The following is an 18,276-nucleotide window of genomic DNA, read 5'->3' on the forward strand; positions in this document are numbered from 1 at the left end:
TAATTGTAATTAGGGTGGAATAAAAAAAGCCAGATGTGACAGAAGCCCACTCAACTGAGTTCATTACAACTGTCAAGGCAGGAGTACAACATGCTGCCTTTCTGGGACCTTCAATTCCTCCCACAGATCTGCGTGCCCTGGGGAACTCCATGGGGATCTGCACCGTTTTATGAGTCATGTGCTCCATCTAGGGAGCTAAAGGTGTTCTTTTAATGCTCCATTAAGGATAGGATGCAATTCACTGCAAACTTAAAACTGCTACTCTGAAAAGTAACTACGGTATATAACTATGGAACCTGCTTCTCCACCAGATCTGCTCCTGGTTTGCATCACAGTCAGAGCTGTGATTCAAGTGACTACAATACGTTTGTGTCAGAGTGGTCTGAAAAATTAAAAATTAAATTTCACAAACAAAACAAATAAAAAATTCAAAGTGGTTTTCACTTTGCAGTTCAAAACAGACCCACCTACTTTTTGTGGGTTTTTTTAAATGTTTGTTTTCTCTACTGTTTTCACAATATTTGTTTTCATTTTTGTGTTTTTCTTCTTTTTTTCCTCTCCCGCATCCCTCCTATGCCCCAGCCCCAAAGTTTGGGGAAAAAATGTGTTTGAAAAATTTCAGCCAGCTCTAATTTATTTTCTATGCCTATTAATCCTTACTAATAAGGCAAAGAGGCACTGAGCAGGATTCTCTTCCTTTTTGTACAGCAACAGATTTGTTTATCACATTCCAATTATTTATAAAGGCACTTGATTATATAAGAAGATAATATCAGAGCTCATAAAAGTAGCTAGCTCTGTTGCAAGAAGCACACCAGCTATCTGTCTCTCTTTTACTGATGAATGTCAACTATATTCTTTTGTCCTGAAACATCACAAAAAAGACATGGGGCTGAATTCTGATATCTGTTACAGCTGTGTAAATCCAAAGTAACTCCACATTTACATATCCAAGATTTTCTAATACCACTCCTCAACATGGAATCTGAGCACCATACAAAACAGTATACTAGATGAGACATGCCTGGTAGTGGGTCTCTCTTGATCCCTCTGAAAGAGCAGGGTTATTTTTACCTGTTATTGTGTGGGAAAGCTAAGTGGATGAAGTGAGCTTTACATTTTGTCCTGAAGGTGGTAAGGTTCATAGCTGTTCTATGATCCTGTGGCAGTGAGTTCTACAGTCATGGATTAGCCTCTGTGAAAGCTCTATCACCTGCACATGAGTTTTACTCTTGAAGTGGACAGTTCCCTTGTTCCTGAAGCACAGAGCTTTCGTGTGAGGTTGTGGTCCTGAATTATGATGCAGTCCCTTAGGTATTCTGGACCCATCCCACCAAGGGCTTTGAATGCAAGTGAAATCAGAATCTGTCCCTTTGTTCCTAAATGACAATACTTTAATTGAGGCTCTTCTAGGAGTAGCTTGGTGTACCATATGGGCAACTAAGGAGAGTCAGGATCAGCTCAGTCATCTGGGGTAATGGCAGAGCCGAATAACTAGGTGAAGCACCCAGATAACACAAGGAGCGCATCCAACATACTGCCAACAACTGTAACTTTTACATCTGGGCTATAATGCAAAAACCATTGAAATTAATAGAAAGATTCCATTTGGATCAGACTCTTTAAGAGTCATGAAACAAGGGCCAATTTTTTCAAGGGTCTCTGGACTGTACCACCTTCAGGGCCCTAAGTACACATGGATCAGAGGCCTTTTGAAAACTCTGGCATCAAAGGTTCAGTTCTCTGGGGTGAAATTTTACCTAGGTAATTCTACAAGCTAAGAAAAGAGCCAAACATGCTTCTGTCTCTAAACAAAGATATCATCACCAGACTATAAAGGCCCACATGAGCGCTATGGGCCAGATTTTTAAAGGCATGTAGGCACCTAAAGATAAGAACAGTCACCACTGCTATTTTCAAATGCACCTAGGTGCCTAACAGCCATTTAAAGCAAGTGCCTAAATACCTCTCAAAATAGGGTGACCAGACAGAAAATGTGAAAAATCGGGACAGGAGGTGGGGGGTAATAGAAGCCTATATAAGAAAAAGACTCAAAAATCGGGGCTGTCCCTATAAAATCGGGACATCTGGTCACCCTATTTCAAAAACTGGCCCAATATCTCCATATTAGCAGGCCACTGATGAGTATTCAAGTTTTGGGCATTAGATACAATGCAATGAGTTAAAACCTTCCACAGGGTGCATCAAGTGCAGAAGTCACATAACACTATGTGCATGCATAGAGTGAACTCTAGGAATATCTTCCACATTAAATACATGCTGGATACATAGCAACCATGGGAGAATTTTCAATGTGTGCAGCACCACTAAATATTGACACAGATCCACTCCTGAGCCTAGCACATTCTGTGGTGGACTTTCATTTCGGAACTATGCTAAACAAAGGAGGCTACGTGTGTATGGGGCCAATCTAACGCCTAGTGAAGTCAACAGCAAGATTTACATTGGGCCAGATTTACATAGGCACTTAGGCACATAACGATGCAGATAGGTGTCTAGTGGGATTTACAAAAGTGCCTAAATGAGGTAGGTGCCTAATTCCCATTGAAATTCAAAGTTAGACAATGTAAATAAAGAGACAATTTGTCCCAGAATGATTAGGTACCAAGGGCCTGATTTTCAGAGACTGTGAGCTTCCTCTGACTTCACTGGGTATTGCAGTTTCTCAGCACTTCTGAAAATGAGATCCTGTATCATCAACAGCTTCAACCAAAAAGAAAATAAAAAGATGAGAGGAAGGATAAATTACCGAGTTCAAATATGTTCTTTTAGGTCTAAGAAGTCCTACTGAAATAAGAAAACAAACCTTGCAGTGTGTTTATTATCCTGACAGCACTCCACAAAAATGAAAGTGAAATTTATTCTGCTGGAGCCAAAATGTCTGTGTTTTAATGAAACCACATTATGTGACTTCCATTATGATCTACAGCAAGAAGAGTATGCTGTCAGAGCATTCACTGGTGAGCTTCCATTGGACTGCTGCTAAATGCACAATAGTCAGCCCATGGTATAACATCATAGAACACCAGCACAGGCCAGCTGAACAGACAGTGGCTGTTGCAGAGTATTTGTGAGCATATACGCAAAGCAACTCTCTGCACTTTACTGAAGGTATGTGAGGTTGAAGAAATGCAATGGAACTTTTTCCCTTCCCGTTAAATTTTGCTAGGGTTTGGATGATTCCTATGGGGCACAGGATTCAGATGTCAGGATATTGGTACAAGATCCAAAATGCTGCTTGTTGAGGAGCACCACACATGTATCACTGAAAATAACTGCTACACGACAACATGAGATCCTTATGGGCCTGACCACCAGGGATCCTAATTTTTCATGAAAACAAAAATCAAAATTCTCCAATAAAAAAAATCCATGTTTTTCTGTGATTAAAATGTGTGTTTTCTGTGATTAACACTGGATTTTAGTTTCCCTAGCCACCCTATATCTAGGCATCAGTCTAACACAATATTTTATTGATATATCTACAATTTTTAAGTAAGTTGGAAGTCTAACAGTGACATCAATCATTATAATCAAATACAATTAATAGAACTGCAATTTGTATTTCTTACATGTGCCAAATACTTCTATGTCTGTCAGCCCCGGGTGGTGAGACTTGGGCTGACAGTGGGAATCCCGCTGCTCAGCACTGACAGTGGGAGCCCGGGGCTGTCAGCCCGAGCCCCACCGGCCCAGTTTGGTTAATACGGAGAGCCGGATAAGGAAGGCTTAGATCAAGAGGGTTCTACTGTATATGTTGGGGTTTTTTTTCCACCAAATGTAAAAACTTCAGATTCTTTGTAAAAACACAAATTCTGCCTTCTCCCATGGCAAATGGATTTCCAGGATCCCGGCTGATCACTAATGTGAATAGAGCAGACTGGCAGCGGATATAGGCCAGTGAGAAGGGGAAAGAAAGGAGGACAGGTTCCATAATTTACTCCCTCCTCCCCCAAATCCTGCAGAGGCCCCACAGCAAGTGGGAAAGGGGTCCATTGGAGCAGGGCTGTAAATGCCAATTTTTGGGGCACTGTCCCCTGTGAACATTCCTGGTCAGTTAAGACTGACCCTATCAGAAATAACATACATGGCCATCCCACCTCACAACACAACCACAGCCAAGGTGGCTTTGTGGGGTGGTATTCGGCAAGGCGGCAATGGCAAGAGCAGTACTGAAGCACAGGGATTCCTCATGAATGGCTTTGGAGGATCTTAGGAGAGGCAAGACGATGTTGAAAGCCAAATCCCTGGCATCGCTGTGGGAAGAAAGAATCTGCCCAATTTTCAATGTGTGCAGCACCACTAAATATTGACACAGATCCACTGAGCCTGGCACATTCGGTGGTGGACTTTCATTTCGGAACTATGCTAAACAAAGGAGGCTACGTGTGTATGGGCCCAATCTAACTCCTGGTGAAGTCAACAGCAACATTTACATTGGGCCAGATTTACATAGGTCTAAGAAGTCCTATTGAAATAAGAACACAAACCTTGCAGTGTATTTATTATCCTGACAGCATGCCATAGGTTGCCTACCCCTGCTATAGTGACTGTTCCTTTTAATTTCCATTTAACTAGTCTGCTCATTTTTGTGTAGTTTCCCTTTTTGAAGTTAAATGCTTCCATAGTAAGTTTCTTTGCTATTTCTCCACCCTACAAGCATGTTAAATTTAGTTACATTATAGTCCCTATTACTGAGTGGTCTGGCTATATTCACCTCTTGGAGCAGATCCTGTGCTCCACTTAGGACCAAATCAAGAACCCACTTCATCAGATACATGGAGTGGAAAATACAGGAGCAGGTATAAATACATGAAAATGTGAGTTGCCTTACCAAGTGTGAGGTCAGTCAATAACCAGCAGGAGAACACTTCAATCTACCTGGTCACTCAATAACAGATGTAAAAGTTCCAATTCTCCAACAAAAAAAACTTAAAAAACAGACTCCAACGTGAAACTGCACAACTGGAATTGATTTGCAAACTGGACACCATCAGATTAGGCCTGAATAAAAACTGGGAATGGTTGGGTCATTACAAAACCTAAACCTAATTTCCCCAATACTAATTTCCCCATACTGTTACTCACACCTTCTTGTCAACTGTCTGAAATGAGCCACTATCATTACCACTTCAAAAGTTATTTTTCCTCCCTTGGTATCCTGCTATCAATTGAACTGTCTCATTAGACTGACCTCACACTTGGTAAGTTTTTAGACTTCTAGCATTTGTATACAGGAGCTTATAAAATGTGTCTTTATTTAGTTGTCTGCCTTCACTGATGTAACTGAAAGGGACTCTTTTTTGTTTGACTGTTTCTCTTCATGTCCCACCTGTACTTTATCCACTTATATCCTCTCCTTTTTACTAGGATATAGAGTATCTCCCTTAATATTCCCCTAAGGGATGTCTCTGTCTGGACCGTGTGCTTCTCTGCACCTGTTGGCTTTCCCTCCGCCCTCAGTTTAAAAACTCCTCTACGATCTTTTAAATTTTACACGCCAGCAATCTGGTTCTGTTTTGATTTAGGCGGAGCCCATCCTTCGTATAGGCTCTTCCTTTCCCAAAAGGGGAATAAACCTAATACATCTAAATCCTTCCTCCTAACACCACTGTCCAATCCATGCATTAAGACTCTTCAGTTCCATCTGTCTAACTGGCTCTGCAAGTGGAACTGTAAGCGTTTCAGAGAAATACTTCACCTGCAGATTCATTTCATTTACTGTAGTGCTCTTCACCACGAGAAATTTCATAACACCACTGGAACAAAACAGGTGCAGTTTAATTGTAATTGCCTCCTCTCCTATTTTTCTGCACCCTCTGCTTCATTCCCACTCTCTTGCCTAGCTGCATTCATTTTAGAAATGCTCCAATTGTCCTTGGTCTCTCCTGGCTTTCCAGGGGAGCAAGCCAACCAATATGTTTTTGTTTCCAGCTTCCTATTCTACTCCCCCATCTAACCCCTGCTTCCTTACATACATTGATTCTCAAGATCACGGATGTAACGATGCCCTTGTACACTGTGTATCCTCTCAAACAAAGCACAAGTGCAGTTCATGCAGGCTTCCCTTGATGACTTGTTATGCTCCAGGACTGTGCACAATACAGCAGGTCCGATTCCTCAGCCAACAGTTAATCTGCAGTCCTAATTACTGTATCATAATTCAGTTTCACAGTATAATCACTGCCAGAGATCTCAGTGTTACCTAAATTCTATAACCAGTACATAGAAGGAACTGCCAAACTGGATCACACCTGTGGTCTATCTAGTCTAATATCCTGTCTGCGATAGCCAGCACCAGATGCTTCAGAGGAAGGGGCAAGAAAGCCCATAATGGAAAATTATGGAACAACCTGTGCATACTGGATGTTTCTTCCCTTCCTCTGGCAGCTAGCAGGAATATCCTTTATTACTATGGACCAGCCTATAGGACTTTTTTGCCTGATTAAGGACTGAAGGCAACAATCCAGAGTCCCTTTTTTTTACATACAGAATTAGTGGGGCTTTTCTTCTAGCTTAGAGAGGGGGCTGAGAAAGAAATTACACTCACTGGGCCTAAGTGATTTAGGCCCATTGACTTTCAATGCGGTGTGTGTTCCTAAATCACATAGATGTAATTTTTCAAAGGGGGCACTAAGGCCTGGTCTACACTAGGCGTTTAAATCGGTTTTAGGAGCCTAAAACCGATTTAACGCCACAACCGTCCACACTAGGAGGCACCTTATATCGATTTTAATGGCTCTTTAAATCGGTTTCTGTACTCCTGCCCGACGAGAGGAGTAGCGCTAATATCGGTATTAACATATCGGAATAGGGTTAGTGTGGCCGCAATCGACGGTATTGGCCTCCGGGAGCTATCCCACAGTGCACCACTGACCGCTCTGGACAGCATTCTCAACTCGGATGCACTGGCCAGGTAGACAGGAAAAGCCCCGCGAACTTTTGAAATTCATTTCCTGCTTCCCCAGCGTGGAGAGCTCATCATCACAGGTGACCACGCACAGCTCATCAGCACAGTTAACAATGCAGTCTCCTGAGAATCGAAAAAGAGCCCCAGCATGGACCGCTCGGGAGGTAATGGATCTGATCGCTATATGGGGAGAGGATTCAGTGCTAACAGAACTGCGTTCCAAAAGACGAAATGAAAAAGTATTTGAAAGAATTTCTAAGTCTATGACGGATAAAGGCCACAGCAGGGACTCCGTGCAGTGCAGAGTGAAAGTTAAGGAGCTCAGACAAGCCTACCAGAAAACCAAAGAAGCAAACGGAAGGTCCGGGGCAGGTCGAAAAACATGCCGCTTCTATGCTGAGCTGCATGCAATTTTAGGGGGCTGCGCCACAAGTACCCCACCCCTGACCGTGGATTCCGAGGTGGGGGTTGTAATCTCTGCCATGTCAGACGGGGAAGATGAAGATGAAGAAGAGGAGGAAGACCTCGCAGAGAGCACACAGCACTCCGTGACCCCCAGCAGCCAGGAGCTTTTTATCACCCTGACGGAATTACCCTGCTCCCAGCCCTCACAAGCAACTATTCCAGAGAATGACGCCATGGAAGGGAGCTCTGGTGAGTGTACCTTTGCAAATAGCAAACAGTGTTTTTTAAGCAAGCCTTTTTAAATGATTGATTTGCCCTGAGGACTTGGGACGCATTCGCAGACAGTATAGTTACTTAGAAAAGTTTGTTAACATGTCCGGGGATTGAGAGGAAATCCTCCAGGGACATCTCGATGAAGCGCTCCTGTAGGTACTCCAGAAGCCTTTGCAGAAGGTTTCTGGGCAAAGCATCCTTGTTCCGCCCACCATGGTAGGACACTTTACCATGCCATGCATGTAGCAAGTAATCAGGTATCATTGCGTGGCAAAGCATAGCGGCGTATGGTCCCGGTGACTGCTGGCATTCAAGAAGCATGCGCTCTTTATCTTGTTCTGTTATCCTCAGCAAAGTGATATCGTTCAGGATAACCTGGTTAGAAATCAGGAATTTAAGTAAGGGGGGGTGGCCATTTTTCTACTGGGTTCGTGGAATGCAGCAGCTTAAAAAAAACACTTTCCTGCACGTAGCGAAGCGGGGGGAGGGGAGGAGTGAAATGCCGATGATCTTTTCTGTTTGGTCACCGGCGAGGCGATCTTCCCCAAGCTACCGGACAAGCAGTGGGTGGGGGGGAGGGGGAAGGTTGTTGATTAGCAGGGAGCTAGCGTGGTATTAGCCATGCGTTGGGGGGGGAGGGGTAAATCACTGAGACAGTGGCTTACCATGGCCGCATGCAAGCTGAATCCTGATGCCTGGACCTGTGTCTGAGATCTGTAACCCAAGAGTTGCAAGCAGGCACTATTAAGATGAAAAATGCGACCTTGTAGGGAAATCACATGTGCTATGTAAGGTGAATAGTGCTTTTCACTGTGAAAGAGTATAACCATTGTTCTGTAAAATGTATCTTTCTAAATATTTATCTCCCTCATGCAGCTGCAAATATTTCAAGCGTCCCTCCTCCATCCCAAAGGCTAGCACAGATAAGGCGGAGGAAAAAGAAGACGCGAGATGAGATGTTCTCGGATATTATGGAAGTTACACGCAATGAAAGAGCTCATCTGAATGAGTGGAAGGACGTGGTTTCAAATTACAGGAAAGAGGCCAGTGAACGTGAGGACAGGAGGGATGAACGTGAGGACAGGAGGGACAACCGAGGTGAGAGGTGGCGGCAGGAAGACCGGCAGGAAAATCAGCGGTGGCGGCAGGAAGATCAGCGGTGGCGGGATGCAACTCTGGGGCTGCTGCGTGATCAAACTGACATGCTCCGGCGTCTTGTGGAGCTTCAGGAACGGCAGCAGGATCACAGAGTGCCGCTGCAGCCCCTGTATAACCACCCTCCCCCCTCACCATGTTCCTTAGCCTCCTCACCCAGACGTGTAAGAACGCGTGGGGGGAGGCTCCGTGCACCCGCCCACTCCACCCCCGTGGACAGCCCAACCAGAAGGATGTCGTTACTTTGAATTTTATTTTTTTAATGGCCTTCTCCATCCCTCCTTTCCTCCTCCCAAAGCACACCCTTACTTCTCTCCCTCTTTTTATAATGAATCAATAAAGAATTCATGCTTTTTAAATGAGAGTGACTTTATTTGCATAAGTAAGCTGTACTCGAAGGGGGAGGGGGAGTTGCTTACAGGGACTGAGTCAATCAAGGGGGTTGGGTGTTCATCAACAAACACAGCAGTCACACTGTACCCTGGCCATTGATGAAGCTCGTTTTCAAAGCTTCTCTGATGCGCACCGCTTCCTGGTGTGCTCTTCTAATCTCCCTGGTGTCTGGCTGCGCGTAATCAGCGGCCAGGTGATTTGCCTCAGCCTCCCACCCCGCCATAAAGGTCTCCCCCTTACTCTCACAGAGATTGTGGAGAATACAGCAAGCAGCAATAACATAGGGGACATTGGTTTGGCTGAGGTCTGAGCGAGTCAGTAATGTGCGCCAGCGCGCCTTTAAACGGCCAAATGCACATTCCACCACCATTCTGCACTTGCTCAGCCTGTAATTGAACAGATCCTGACCACTGTCCAGGCTGCCTGTGTATGGCTTCATGAGCCATGGCATCAAGGGGTAGGCTGGGTCCCCCAGGATAACGACAGGCATTTCAACATCCCCAACTGTTATTTTCTGGTCTGGGAAGTAAGTCCCTTGTTGCAGCCGTTTAAACAGAGTAGTGCTTCTGAATACGCGAGCGTCATGAACCCTCCCTGGCCATCCCGCGTGGATGTTTGTGAAACGTCCCTTGTGATCCACCAGTGCTTGCAGCACCATTGAAAAGTACCCCTTCCGGTTTACGTACTGGGTGCCCTGGTGCTGCGGTGCCAAGATAGGGATATGGGTTCCATCTATCGCCCCCCCACAGTTAGGGAATCCCATTGCAGCAAAGCCATCCACTATGGCCTGCACGTTTCCCAGAGTCACAACCTTTCGTAGCAGCAGCTTAGTGATTGCTTTGGCTACTTGCATCACAGCAGCCCCCACAGTAGATTTTCCAACTCCAAATTGATTCCCGACTGACCGGTAGCTGTCTGGCGTTGCAAGCTTCCACAGGGCTATCGCCACTCGCTTCTCTACTGTGAGGGCTGCTCTCATCTTGGTATTATGGCGTTTCAGGGCAGGGGCAAGCAAGTCACAAAGTTCCATGAAAGTGCCCTTACGCATGCGAAAGTTTCGCAGCCACTGGGAATCGTCCCACACCTGCAACACAATGCGGTCCCACCAGTCAGTGCTTGTTTCCCGGGCCCAAAATCGGCGTTCAATGGATAGAATCTGCCCCATTACCATCAGGATCTCCAAAGCGCCGGGGCCCGCGGTTTGAGATAATTCTGTGTCCACGTCCTCATCACTGTCATCGCCGCGCTGCCGTATCCGCCTCTTACTCGCCTCGGTTCGAAGGTCCTGGTTCAGCATATACTGCACGAGAGTGCGCGAGGTGTTTAAAACATCCACGATTGCGGTATGGAGCTGAGCAGGGTCCATGCTTGCTGTGCTATGGCGTCTGCACGGTTCACCAAGCAAAAAAGGCGCGAAACGGTTGTCTGCCGCTGTCAGGGAGGGAGGGAGGGGTGAGGCTGTACCCAGAACCACCCGCGAAAATGATTTTTGCCCCATCAGGCACTGGGATCTCAACCCGGAAATGCCAAGGGGCGGGGGAGGCTGCGGGAACTATGGGATAGCTACGGGATAGCTACCCACAGTGCAACGCTCCAGAAATCGACGCTAGCCTCGGACCATGGACGCACACCACCGATTTAATGTGTTTAGTGTGGCCGCGCACACTCGATTTTATAAAATCTGTTTTACAAAACCGGTTTATGCAAATTCGGAATAGTCCCGTAGTGTAGACGTACCCTTAGGTACCAAATTCCACTGGAAATAAATGAGAGTCAGGTGCCATGAAAATCAGTGAGTTAGGTACCTGAATGCCATTTGTCCTTTTGAAAAAAAATCTATCCCATAAGCACTTCTGAAAACTGCATCCATTCTAAATATTTTACCTGTAACATCTAATTAAAATACGTACTCCTGTCCAAGCAAGGCTGCAGGGCTGGGGAAACAGCCTCAGTATTCACAGATACAAATCAAAAAGTCCTTCTAGACTCTAAGACATTTTTTAGGGCTGTCAAGCAATTAAAATTTTTTATCACAATTAATCACAATTTAAAAAATTGATTGCGATTAATCCTACTGTTAAACAATAATACAATACCATTTATATAAATATTTACACTGCAGTGTACACTGCTCGCTTTATATTTCTTTTTTATTAATAATATTTGCACTGTAAAAATAAAATAGTATTTTTCAATTCACTTAATACAATTACTGTAGTGCAATCTCTTAAGCATGAAAGTTGAACTTACAAATCTAGAGATATGTCCAAAAAAAACCAGACCCCTGCATTCAAAAATAAAACAATGTAAAACTTTAGAGCATACAAGTCCACTCAGTCTTGTTCAGCCAATCGCTCAGATGAACAAGTTTGTTTACATTTGCAGGAGATAATGCTGCCTGCTTCTTGTTCACAATGTCACCTGAGAGTGAGAAAAGGTGTTCTCATGGTAATGTTGTAGCCGGCATCTCAAGATATTTACAGGACCAGGTGCACTAAAGATTCACATGTCCCTTGATGCTTCAACCACCATTCCAGAGGACATGCGTCCATGCTAATGATGGGTTCTGCTTGATAACGATCCAAAGTACACCTCTACCCCAATATAATGCGGTCTGATATAACACAAATTCGGACATAACGTGGTAAAGCAGCGCTCCGGGGGACGGGGCTGCTTTACCGTGTTATATCTGAATTCGTGTTACCGCAAGCGGTTCCTCTGAGCCATCTCATTACTTGCTGCGGAGCGAAGGTAAGCTGGGGCAGGGGGGCCGCAGCAAGTGGGGGTGTGTGCAAAGGAATCACTTCCCACCCCATAGAATCATAGAATCTCAGGGTTGGAAGGGACCTCAGGAGGTCATCTAGTCCAACCCCCTGCTCAAAGCAGGACCAAACCCAACACCCGCTCCGCCTCCTCCTACAAGCACGCTGCTCAGCTCCGCTTCTCCTCCCTCCCAGGCTTGCCACGCCAAACAGCTGATTGGCGCGGCAAGCCTGGGAGGGAGGGAGGGAGAAGCGGCAGCGGCGCGCTCAGGGAGGCGGCGGAGGCAGAGCGCAGGTGAGCTGGGGCGGGGAGCAGTTACTTTTTTGAGTTCATCGCATGAGTTAACTGCGATTAATCGACAGCCCTAACATTCTTCCATTTGCCATGTTGCTTCAGCTCTGGGGTATATGAACAAATAAGAATATCCAACCGGAATTTCATTTTACTGGTTTCCAGGACAGCACTTGAAGGGTGAGGGGGGAGGAATATGGGCTATCAATGCAACAAGCTGGATAAAATAATAAATAAAACTATTTAATAAACTAGTTTATTGTTAACTGAATGGCTTTTGTCACTAAGCAGGCTAAGTGTAATTGCAGCCCTTAGCTTGCTTGCAGCAACCAGATTCTTCTCGATACTGACTTACCTGTGAGCCACATACTTTATACCTCTCTAGATTCTAACAGAATTTAATACACCGCACTTTAGCTGACTAAACTTTAATAGATCCAATAATTTATTGCTGTTGCACTGCACCCTAGCACTGGATACTGCCTGCCACCTCTTTATTACTCTCAGTAAGAGCTGGCGTTCATGGTAGTCTGCCTCCCTTTTCCTTTTCTTTAAATCTTAACAGGAGGTGGAGCTTCTTTCATGAAACTGAAGTAAAAGCCTGAAATTTCACCCCTAGAGAGAAAGTCAGTTCAACAAATGGGGCAGATACAGGGACAAGGCTTGCATCTTGATTTAAAAAAAAGAACGGAGTGGAGATAGGGTTGCCAATTTTGGTTGGACATATTCCTGGAGGCTTCATCACATGACAAACTTTAATTAAAGATTAATCTTTAATTCCTGGAGACTCCAGGACAATCCTGGAGGGTTGAAAACCCTACGTGGAGACTCAAGGTGATTTATTGAGCTGCAGTATTTTGGCAGGAATCCTCCTACTGAGGTGGAAAGGTAGATTACATATGGTGGAGGGAGGGGGAAATGTTTTTCTGCACTGAATGGACATATTTGGGGGCATTACTGCTACTGACATTTTCATATTTCAGGCACCCCTTCTGTGAAATATTATAAGCTCTGACATATCATTTGGCTTGCTCTTCTGGTCTGGCACAGAGTTATCTCCCCTGTATAAAAATATTACAGTCTTCTTCAGCAATGGGCCACAGCAGCCTCCAATAATAACACTGTAGTAGTAGTAGTAATTGCATTAATATCGCATTTTTCAAGAGAGGAGCTGAAATTGCTTTCCAAAATGTGGATAAATATTATGATCCCCATTTTAGAGATGGGTAACTATGGAAACAAGAGAAATAAAATGACTTGTCCAAGGACACATAAGTCAATGGCAGAAGCAGGAATTTAACTCTGGTCTCCTGCCTCCTAGTTCCCTGTTCTATTAAAGCACGCTGCCTCCCACATGGTAAAATGGAGAGAAAATAAAAGGTTTGCTTGAACCAGGTCTGCTAATAGCCCAAATAAGGCAGTGGCATTGATGGGAGAATGGGCACTCCAGTACCTACCAGTATGGCGCTAATGTTGCTGGAAGGCGTATGTCTATACTGAAATGAGTATCTCATGTGTTAGAAGCGTTTGAGGCAGATTTAGTGGCTTGACATGAGGGAAAGGTGGATAAGAACTAACATCTCTGCAGCTCAGGGGGTCTGGGAGGGGCCATCTGACAGCAGAAGGGAAGACAAAAGGAGATGTGTGTTAGTCCATGCAAGGATAATATTGGATTTCTGGAACAACTTCTAGCTGTTATAATTATAGTTATCACATTCTGCTTACATTAATAAAGTTAATGCTTGTCTAAATAGACACCATTAGTTCTGCTCAACAGCAGCCAAAGTACAGCTAATGTAGTGGGTGCTCACAGATGTCATGCACAGCACAGCACCAGGACTGCAGGTGGCCAGAAGACAAACACGTTTTCTCCAAACTCAATGGCAGTTTCCACTCCATATGGCCTTGTCTACACTACAAGACTATTTCGAATCAACTTAGTTCGAATTTGTGGATTCGACCTTATGAAGTCGAATTTGTGTATCCATACTAAATACACTAATTCGAATTTCTGAGTCCACATTCACGGGGCCAGCGTCGACTTTGGAAGCGGTGCACTGTGGGAAGCTATCCCACAGTTCCCGCACTCCCCGCTGCCCATTGGAATGCTGGGTAGAGCTCGCAATGCCTGCTGGGGGAAAAATGTGTCGAGGGTGGTTTTGGGTAACTGTCATCATTCAACCGTCACTCACAAACGCCCTCCCTCCCTGAAAGCGCCGGCGGGAAATCTGTTCGCGCACTTTTCTGGTCGGTTACAGCGCGGACGCCACAGCACTGCGAGCATGGAGCCCGCTGCGATCATCGCTGCACTTATGGCCGTTGTCAACTCCTCGCACCTTATCGTCCACCTGTGCAACAGTCAGCTACTGAGAAATCGGGCGAGGAGGCTCCGGCAGCGCGGTGAGGAGAGTGGCGCAGACCTCTCACAAAGCAGGGTACGCCGGGCAGTGGAGATCATGGTGGCAATGGGTCAAGTTCATGGTGTGGAACGGCGATTCTGGGCCCGGGAAACAAGCACGGACTGGTGGGACCGCATAGTGCTGCAGGTCTGGGATGACACAGAGTGGCTGCGAAACTTCAGGATGCGTAAGGGCACTTTCCTTGAACTCTGTGACTTGCTGGCCCCTGCCCTGAAGCGCCAGGACACCCGGATGCGAGCAGCCCTGAGTGTGCAGAAGCGAGTGGCCATAGCCCTCTGGAAACTTGCCACGCCAGACAGCTACCGGTCAGTAGCGAACCACTTTGGCGTGGGCAAATCTACCGTGGGGGTTGCTGTGATGCAAGTAGCCCACGCAATCGTTGAGCAACTGCTCTCAAAGGTAGTGAACCTGGGAAACGTTCAGGTCATCATAGACGGCTTCGCCGCGATGGGATTCCCAAACTGCGGTGGGGCTATAGATGGGACTCACATCCCTATCCTGGCACCGGCCCACCAGGCCAGCGAGTACATTAACCGAAAGGGCTACTTTTCCATGGTGCTGCAAGGACTAGTGGACCATAGGGGACGTTTTACCAACATCAACGTCGGGTGGGCGGGCAAGGTTCATGACGCGCGTGTGTTCAGGAGCTCTGGTCTCTTTAGACTCCTCCAGGCAGGTACTTTCTTCCCGGACCACAAAATAACGGTTGGGGATGTGCAGATGCCTACAGTGATCCTCGGGGACCCAGCCTACCCGCTAATGCCCTGGCTCATGAAGCCCTATACAGGCGCCCTGGACAGTGAGAAGGAACTCTTCAACTACCGGCTAAGCAAGTGCAGAATGGTGGTGGAGTGTGCTTTCGGACGTCTCAAGGGGAGATGGCGGAGCTTACTCACTCGCTCGGACATCAGCGAAAAGAATATCCCCGTAGTTATTGCTGCTTGCTGTGTGCTGCACAATCTGTGTGAGAGCAAGGGCGAGGCCTTTTTGTCCGGATGGGAGGTTGAGGCAAATCGCCTGGCTGCAGTTTACGCTCAGCCAGACACCCGTGCCGAGAGAATATCCCAGCGGGAAGCGCTCTGTATCCGGGAGGCTTTGAAAGCAAGTTTCCTCGGAGATCAGGGTAACCTATGACTCTCCACTTGCTTTCAAGAGAAACTGACCCTGGGCCTGTGTCAGTTTGTGTCGATTTGGATCTGCGGCTACATGCCTTGTTCTCCAAGTTTCCCCCACTTCCAAAGCACGTTTTTAAGCAAAGTAATTGTTACACTCATTATTAATAAATCTTTCTTTTACTTTGCATTTCTGTTCTGCTGTTGAGACATGGACGCATACTGTGCTGGGCACGGTGTGCACTGACGTACAGACCGCTTCCTCCATAGAGGACTGACATCCTCCTGCTCCTACATAGGTCTCTGGGGTGGGGGACGGATGACAGTGGTTCTGCATGAAGGGGAGGGTTTGCAGGAAGGGGCGAGTGGTGCCTTCTTTGCATAGGGGTTTGGATGACGGCAGTGGGCTGCGGGTTTCTGCGTGGGAAGGGGTGATGGGTGTGGGAGAAGGGTGACTATCTGTCCGTGGATGAGGGCTCTGGTTGGGGCTCAGGGCAGCGGATAGGCTCGTGGATCCGTTGCAAGTGCATCGTAAGGGCAGCCTGCCTTCACAGTAATGGCGTGACAGGCGCTAGGACCCTGGACAATTATACACATTACGAAATGAACAGGGGCAGCATACACAACACAGAATGACCCTGGTGCCTACTGACTGCAGTGTGTGTGTGCCCCGCAGTTGATCCTTTCCCCAAGTCTGTACCCTGGTACTGTAGGCTATACCGTGCAAGTATGAAACCCCTGTCCACCCCATACACCGAAAAATCCTCTGACAGGAAAGACATGACGGAAACAGTGATTAACAGCAAACAGCTTTTATTAATCTAATAAACAGTGGGGGGATGAACCTTGGATTTGGGACTGGCTGAGCCTATAAGGGAAGCACTTCTACAAATTTCTAACGTGAGAAGTGCGGGGTACACGGCCGCTCTGCTCTGGTTCAGTGACAGTTCTCACGTCCTCTACCACCCCTCCGTCTTGTACTTTTGGGTGAGGGGGGGCCAGGACTTCTTGGCTGGTGAGGGCGATTGCAGAGACACTGCAGGGGGGCCCTGTCCTCCAGCCTGTGGTCCTGCAGGACATCAACAAGGCGACGAAGCGTGTCCGTTTGTTCCTTCATGAGACCAAGTAGCGTTTGGGTGGTCTGCTGGTCTTCCTGCCGCCACCTATCCTCACGTTCCATGAGTGTGCGATGCTGCTCACATAGGGTCTCCCTCCAGTGTTTCTGCTCTGCAGCCTCTGCTCGGGAGCAGACCATCAGTTCAGCGAACATGTCGTCCCTAGTCTTCTTCTTTCGCCGTCTAATCATTGCCAGTCTCTGCGAGGGGGATGCCTGGGCAGTCCGGGAAGGACCCGAAGCTGTGTGATGGGGAAAGTTAGTGATTTCCTTGTACAGATACATTTTCGCGAACAGTGAACACCGTCTAGTCAATTTCCATGAAGAAGACCGTACCGGACAACAAGTGTCACGTGGTCTCCAGAGAAGCACAACATTTTGGCCTACGCTCTGATTGGCTGCGCCATTGCACAGGAGAGCGGAGAAGTCGGGAGAGAGAGCAGAATCCCTCTAGCAGAGAGTCCTGGTAAGCCTTACAGTACATTATGCTTATCAGTTAACGGATAGCTGTGCCGTCGTGCTAACGGCAATCTGGAAATCAGATACTATGACCCTTTTGCAGCCACTCCCGACACTGCAGGGGAAAGATCAATGTATGCTTTTCCTGTGTGGCCTACAGCACGTGGCTGCTAAGCGCGGGGCTTTGTTATGCAAAGTATAAGTAAACCATTAAGAACAGTAACTATTCGCTAATTGCCCTAATTAGATGCAGCACTTCAGTAACGAGATTACCCTGAGGCGTGTCTCTCGAGTGCAGAAAGAAAGGATGTTAAGGGAAGCACTTCACCGACCGGGACCCTACGCGGCCATGCTGGTAGAGGCGATGGTTCCCCTGTATCTGAGGATGTCGTGGCGTGGAAGAGTGAGCTTCACCGGAGGACCAAATAGGGCACCTCTTCCTCGAAACCTCCTGCGGAGGGTATTTGAGGAACTGTTTGAAGCATTTGTGGAATTGTCCATGGAGGACTATTGTTCCATCCCAATCTGTGTAGACCTACTGTTCGTTTAGTTTCCCTTTAAAAAGTTTTAGATATAGTATTTATAGATAGAATTTATATTTTTGGTATACATGTTTTCGAGCAAATAAATATTTTCTTGTTTATACGACTTACCGCCTGATCCTTCCCCTGACTCTGAGTCCGGGTTCACGGCCGGTGAGGGTTGGTAGGGGATCTCTGTGAGGGTGAGGAACAGATCCTGGCTGTCAGGGAAAGCGGCATTGTGTTCGCTGTCGCCTGCGCCTTCCTCCACGGACCCTTCGTCGTCTTGCCCATCGGCGAACATCGAGTAGGAACTGTCCTGGCTCACTATGCCATCCACTGAGTCCACGGTCAGTGGTGGGACAGTGGTGGCAGACCCACCGAGAATGGCATGCAGTGCCTCGTAGAAGCGGCATGTCTGGGGCTGTGCTCCGGAGCG

General features: G+C 46.7%; 1 protein-coding gene across 8 annotated transcripts in view; it reads right to left on the minus strand.

Moving 5' to 3' along the window:
* The window catches only part of CAMKK1 (calcium/calmodulin dependent protein kinase kinase 1), a 167,027-nt gene that overhangs the window by 75,815 nt on the left and 72,936 nt on the right, over positions 1-18,276 (minus strand). The gene's annotated exons all lie outside the window — the stretch shown is intronic.

This window comes from Mauremys mutica, chromosome 19, assembly GCF_020497125.1.
Source record: "Mauremys mutica isolate MM-2020 ecotype Southern chromosome 19, ASM2049712v1, whole genome shotgun sequence".
NCBI classification, from domain to species: Eukaryota; Metazoa; Chordata; order Testudines; family Geoemydidae; genus Mauremys; species Mauremys mutica.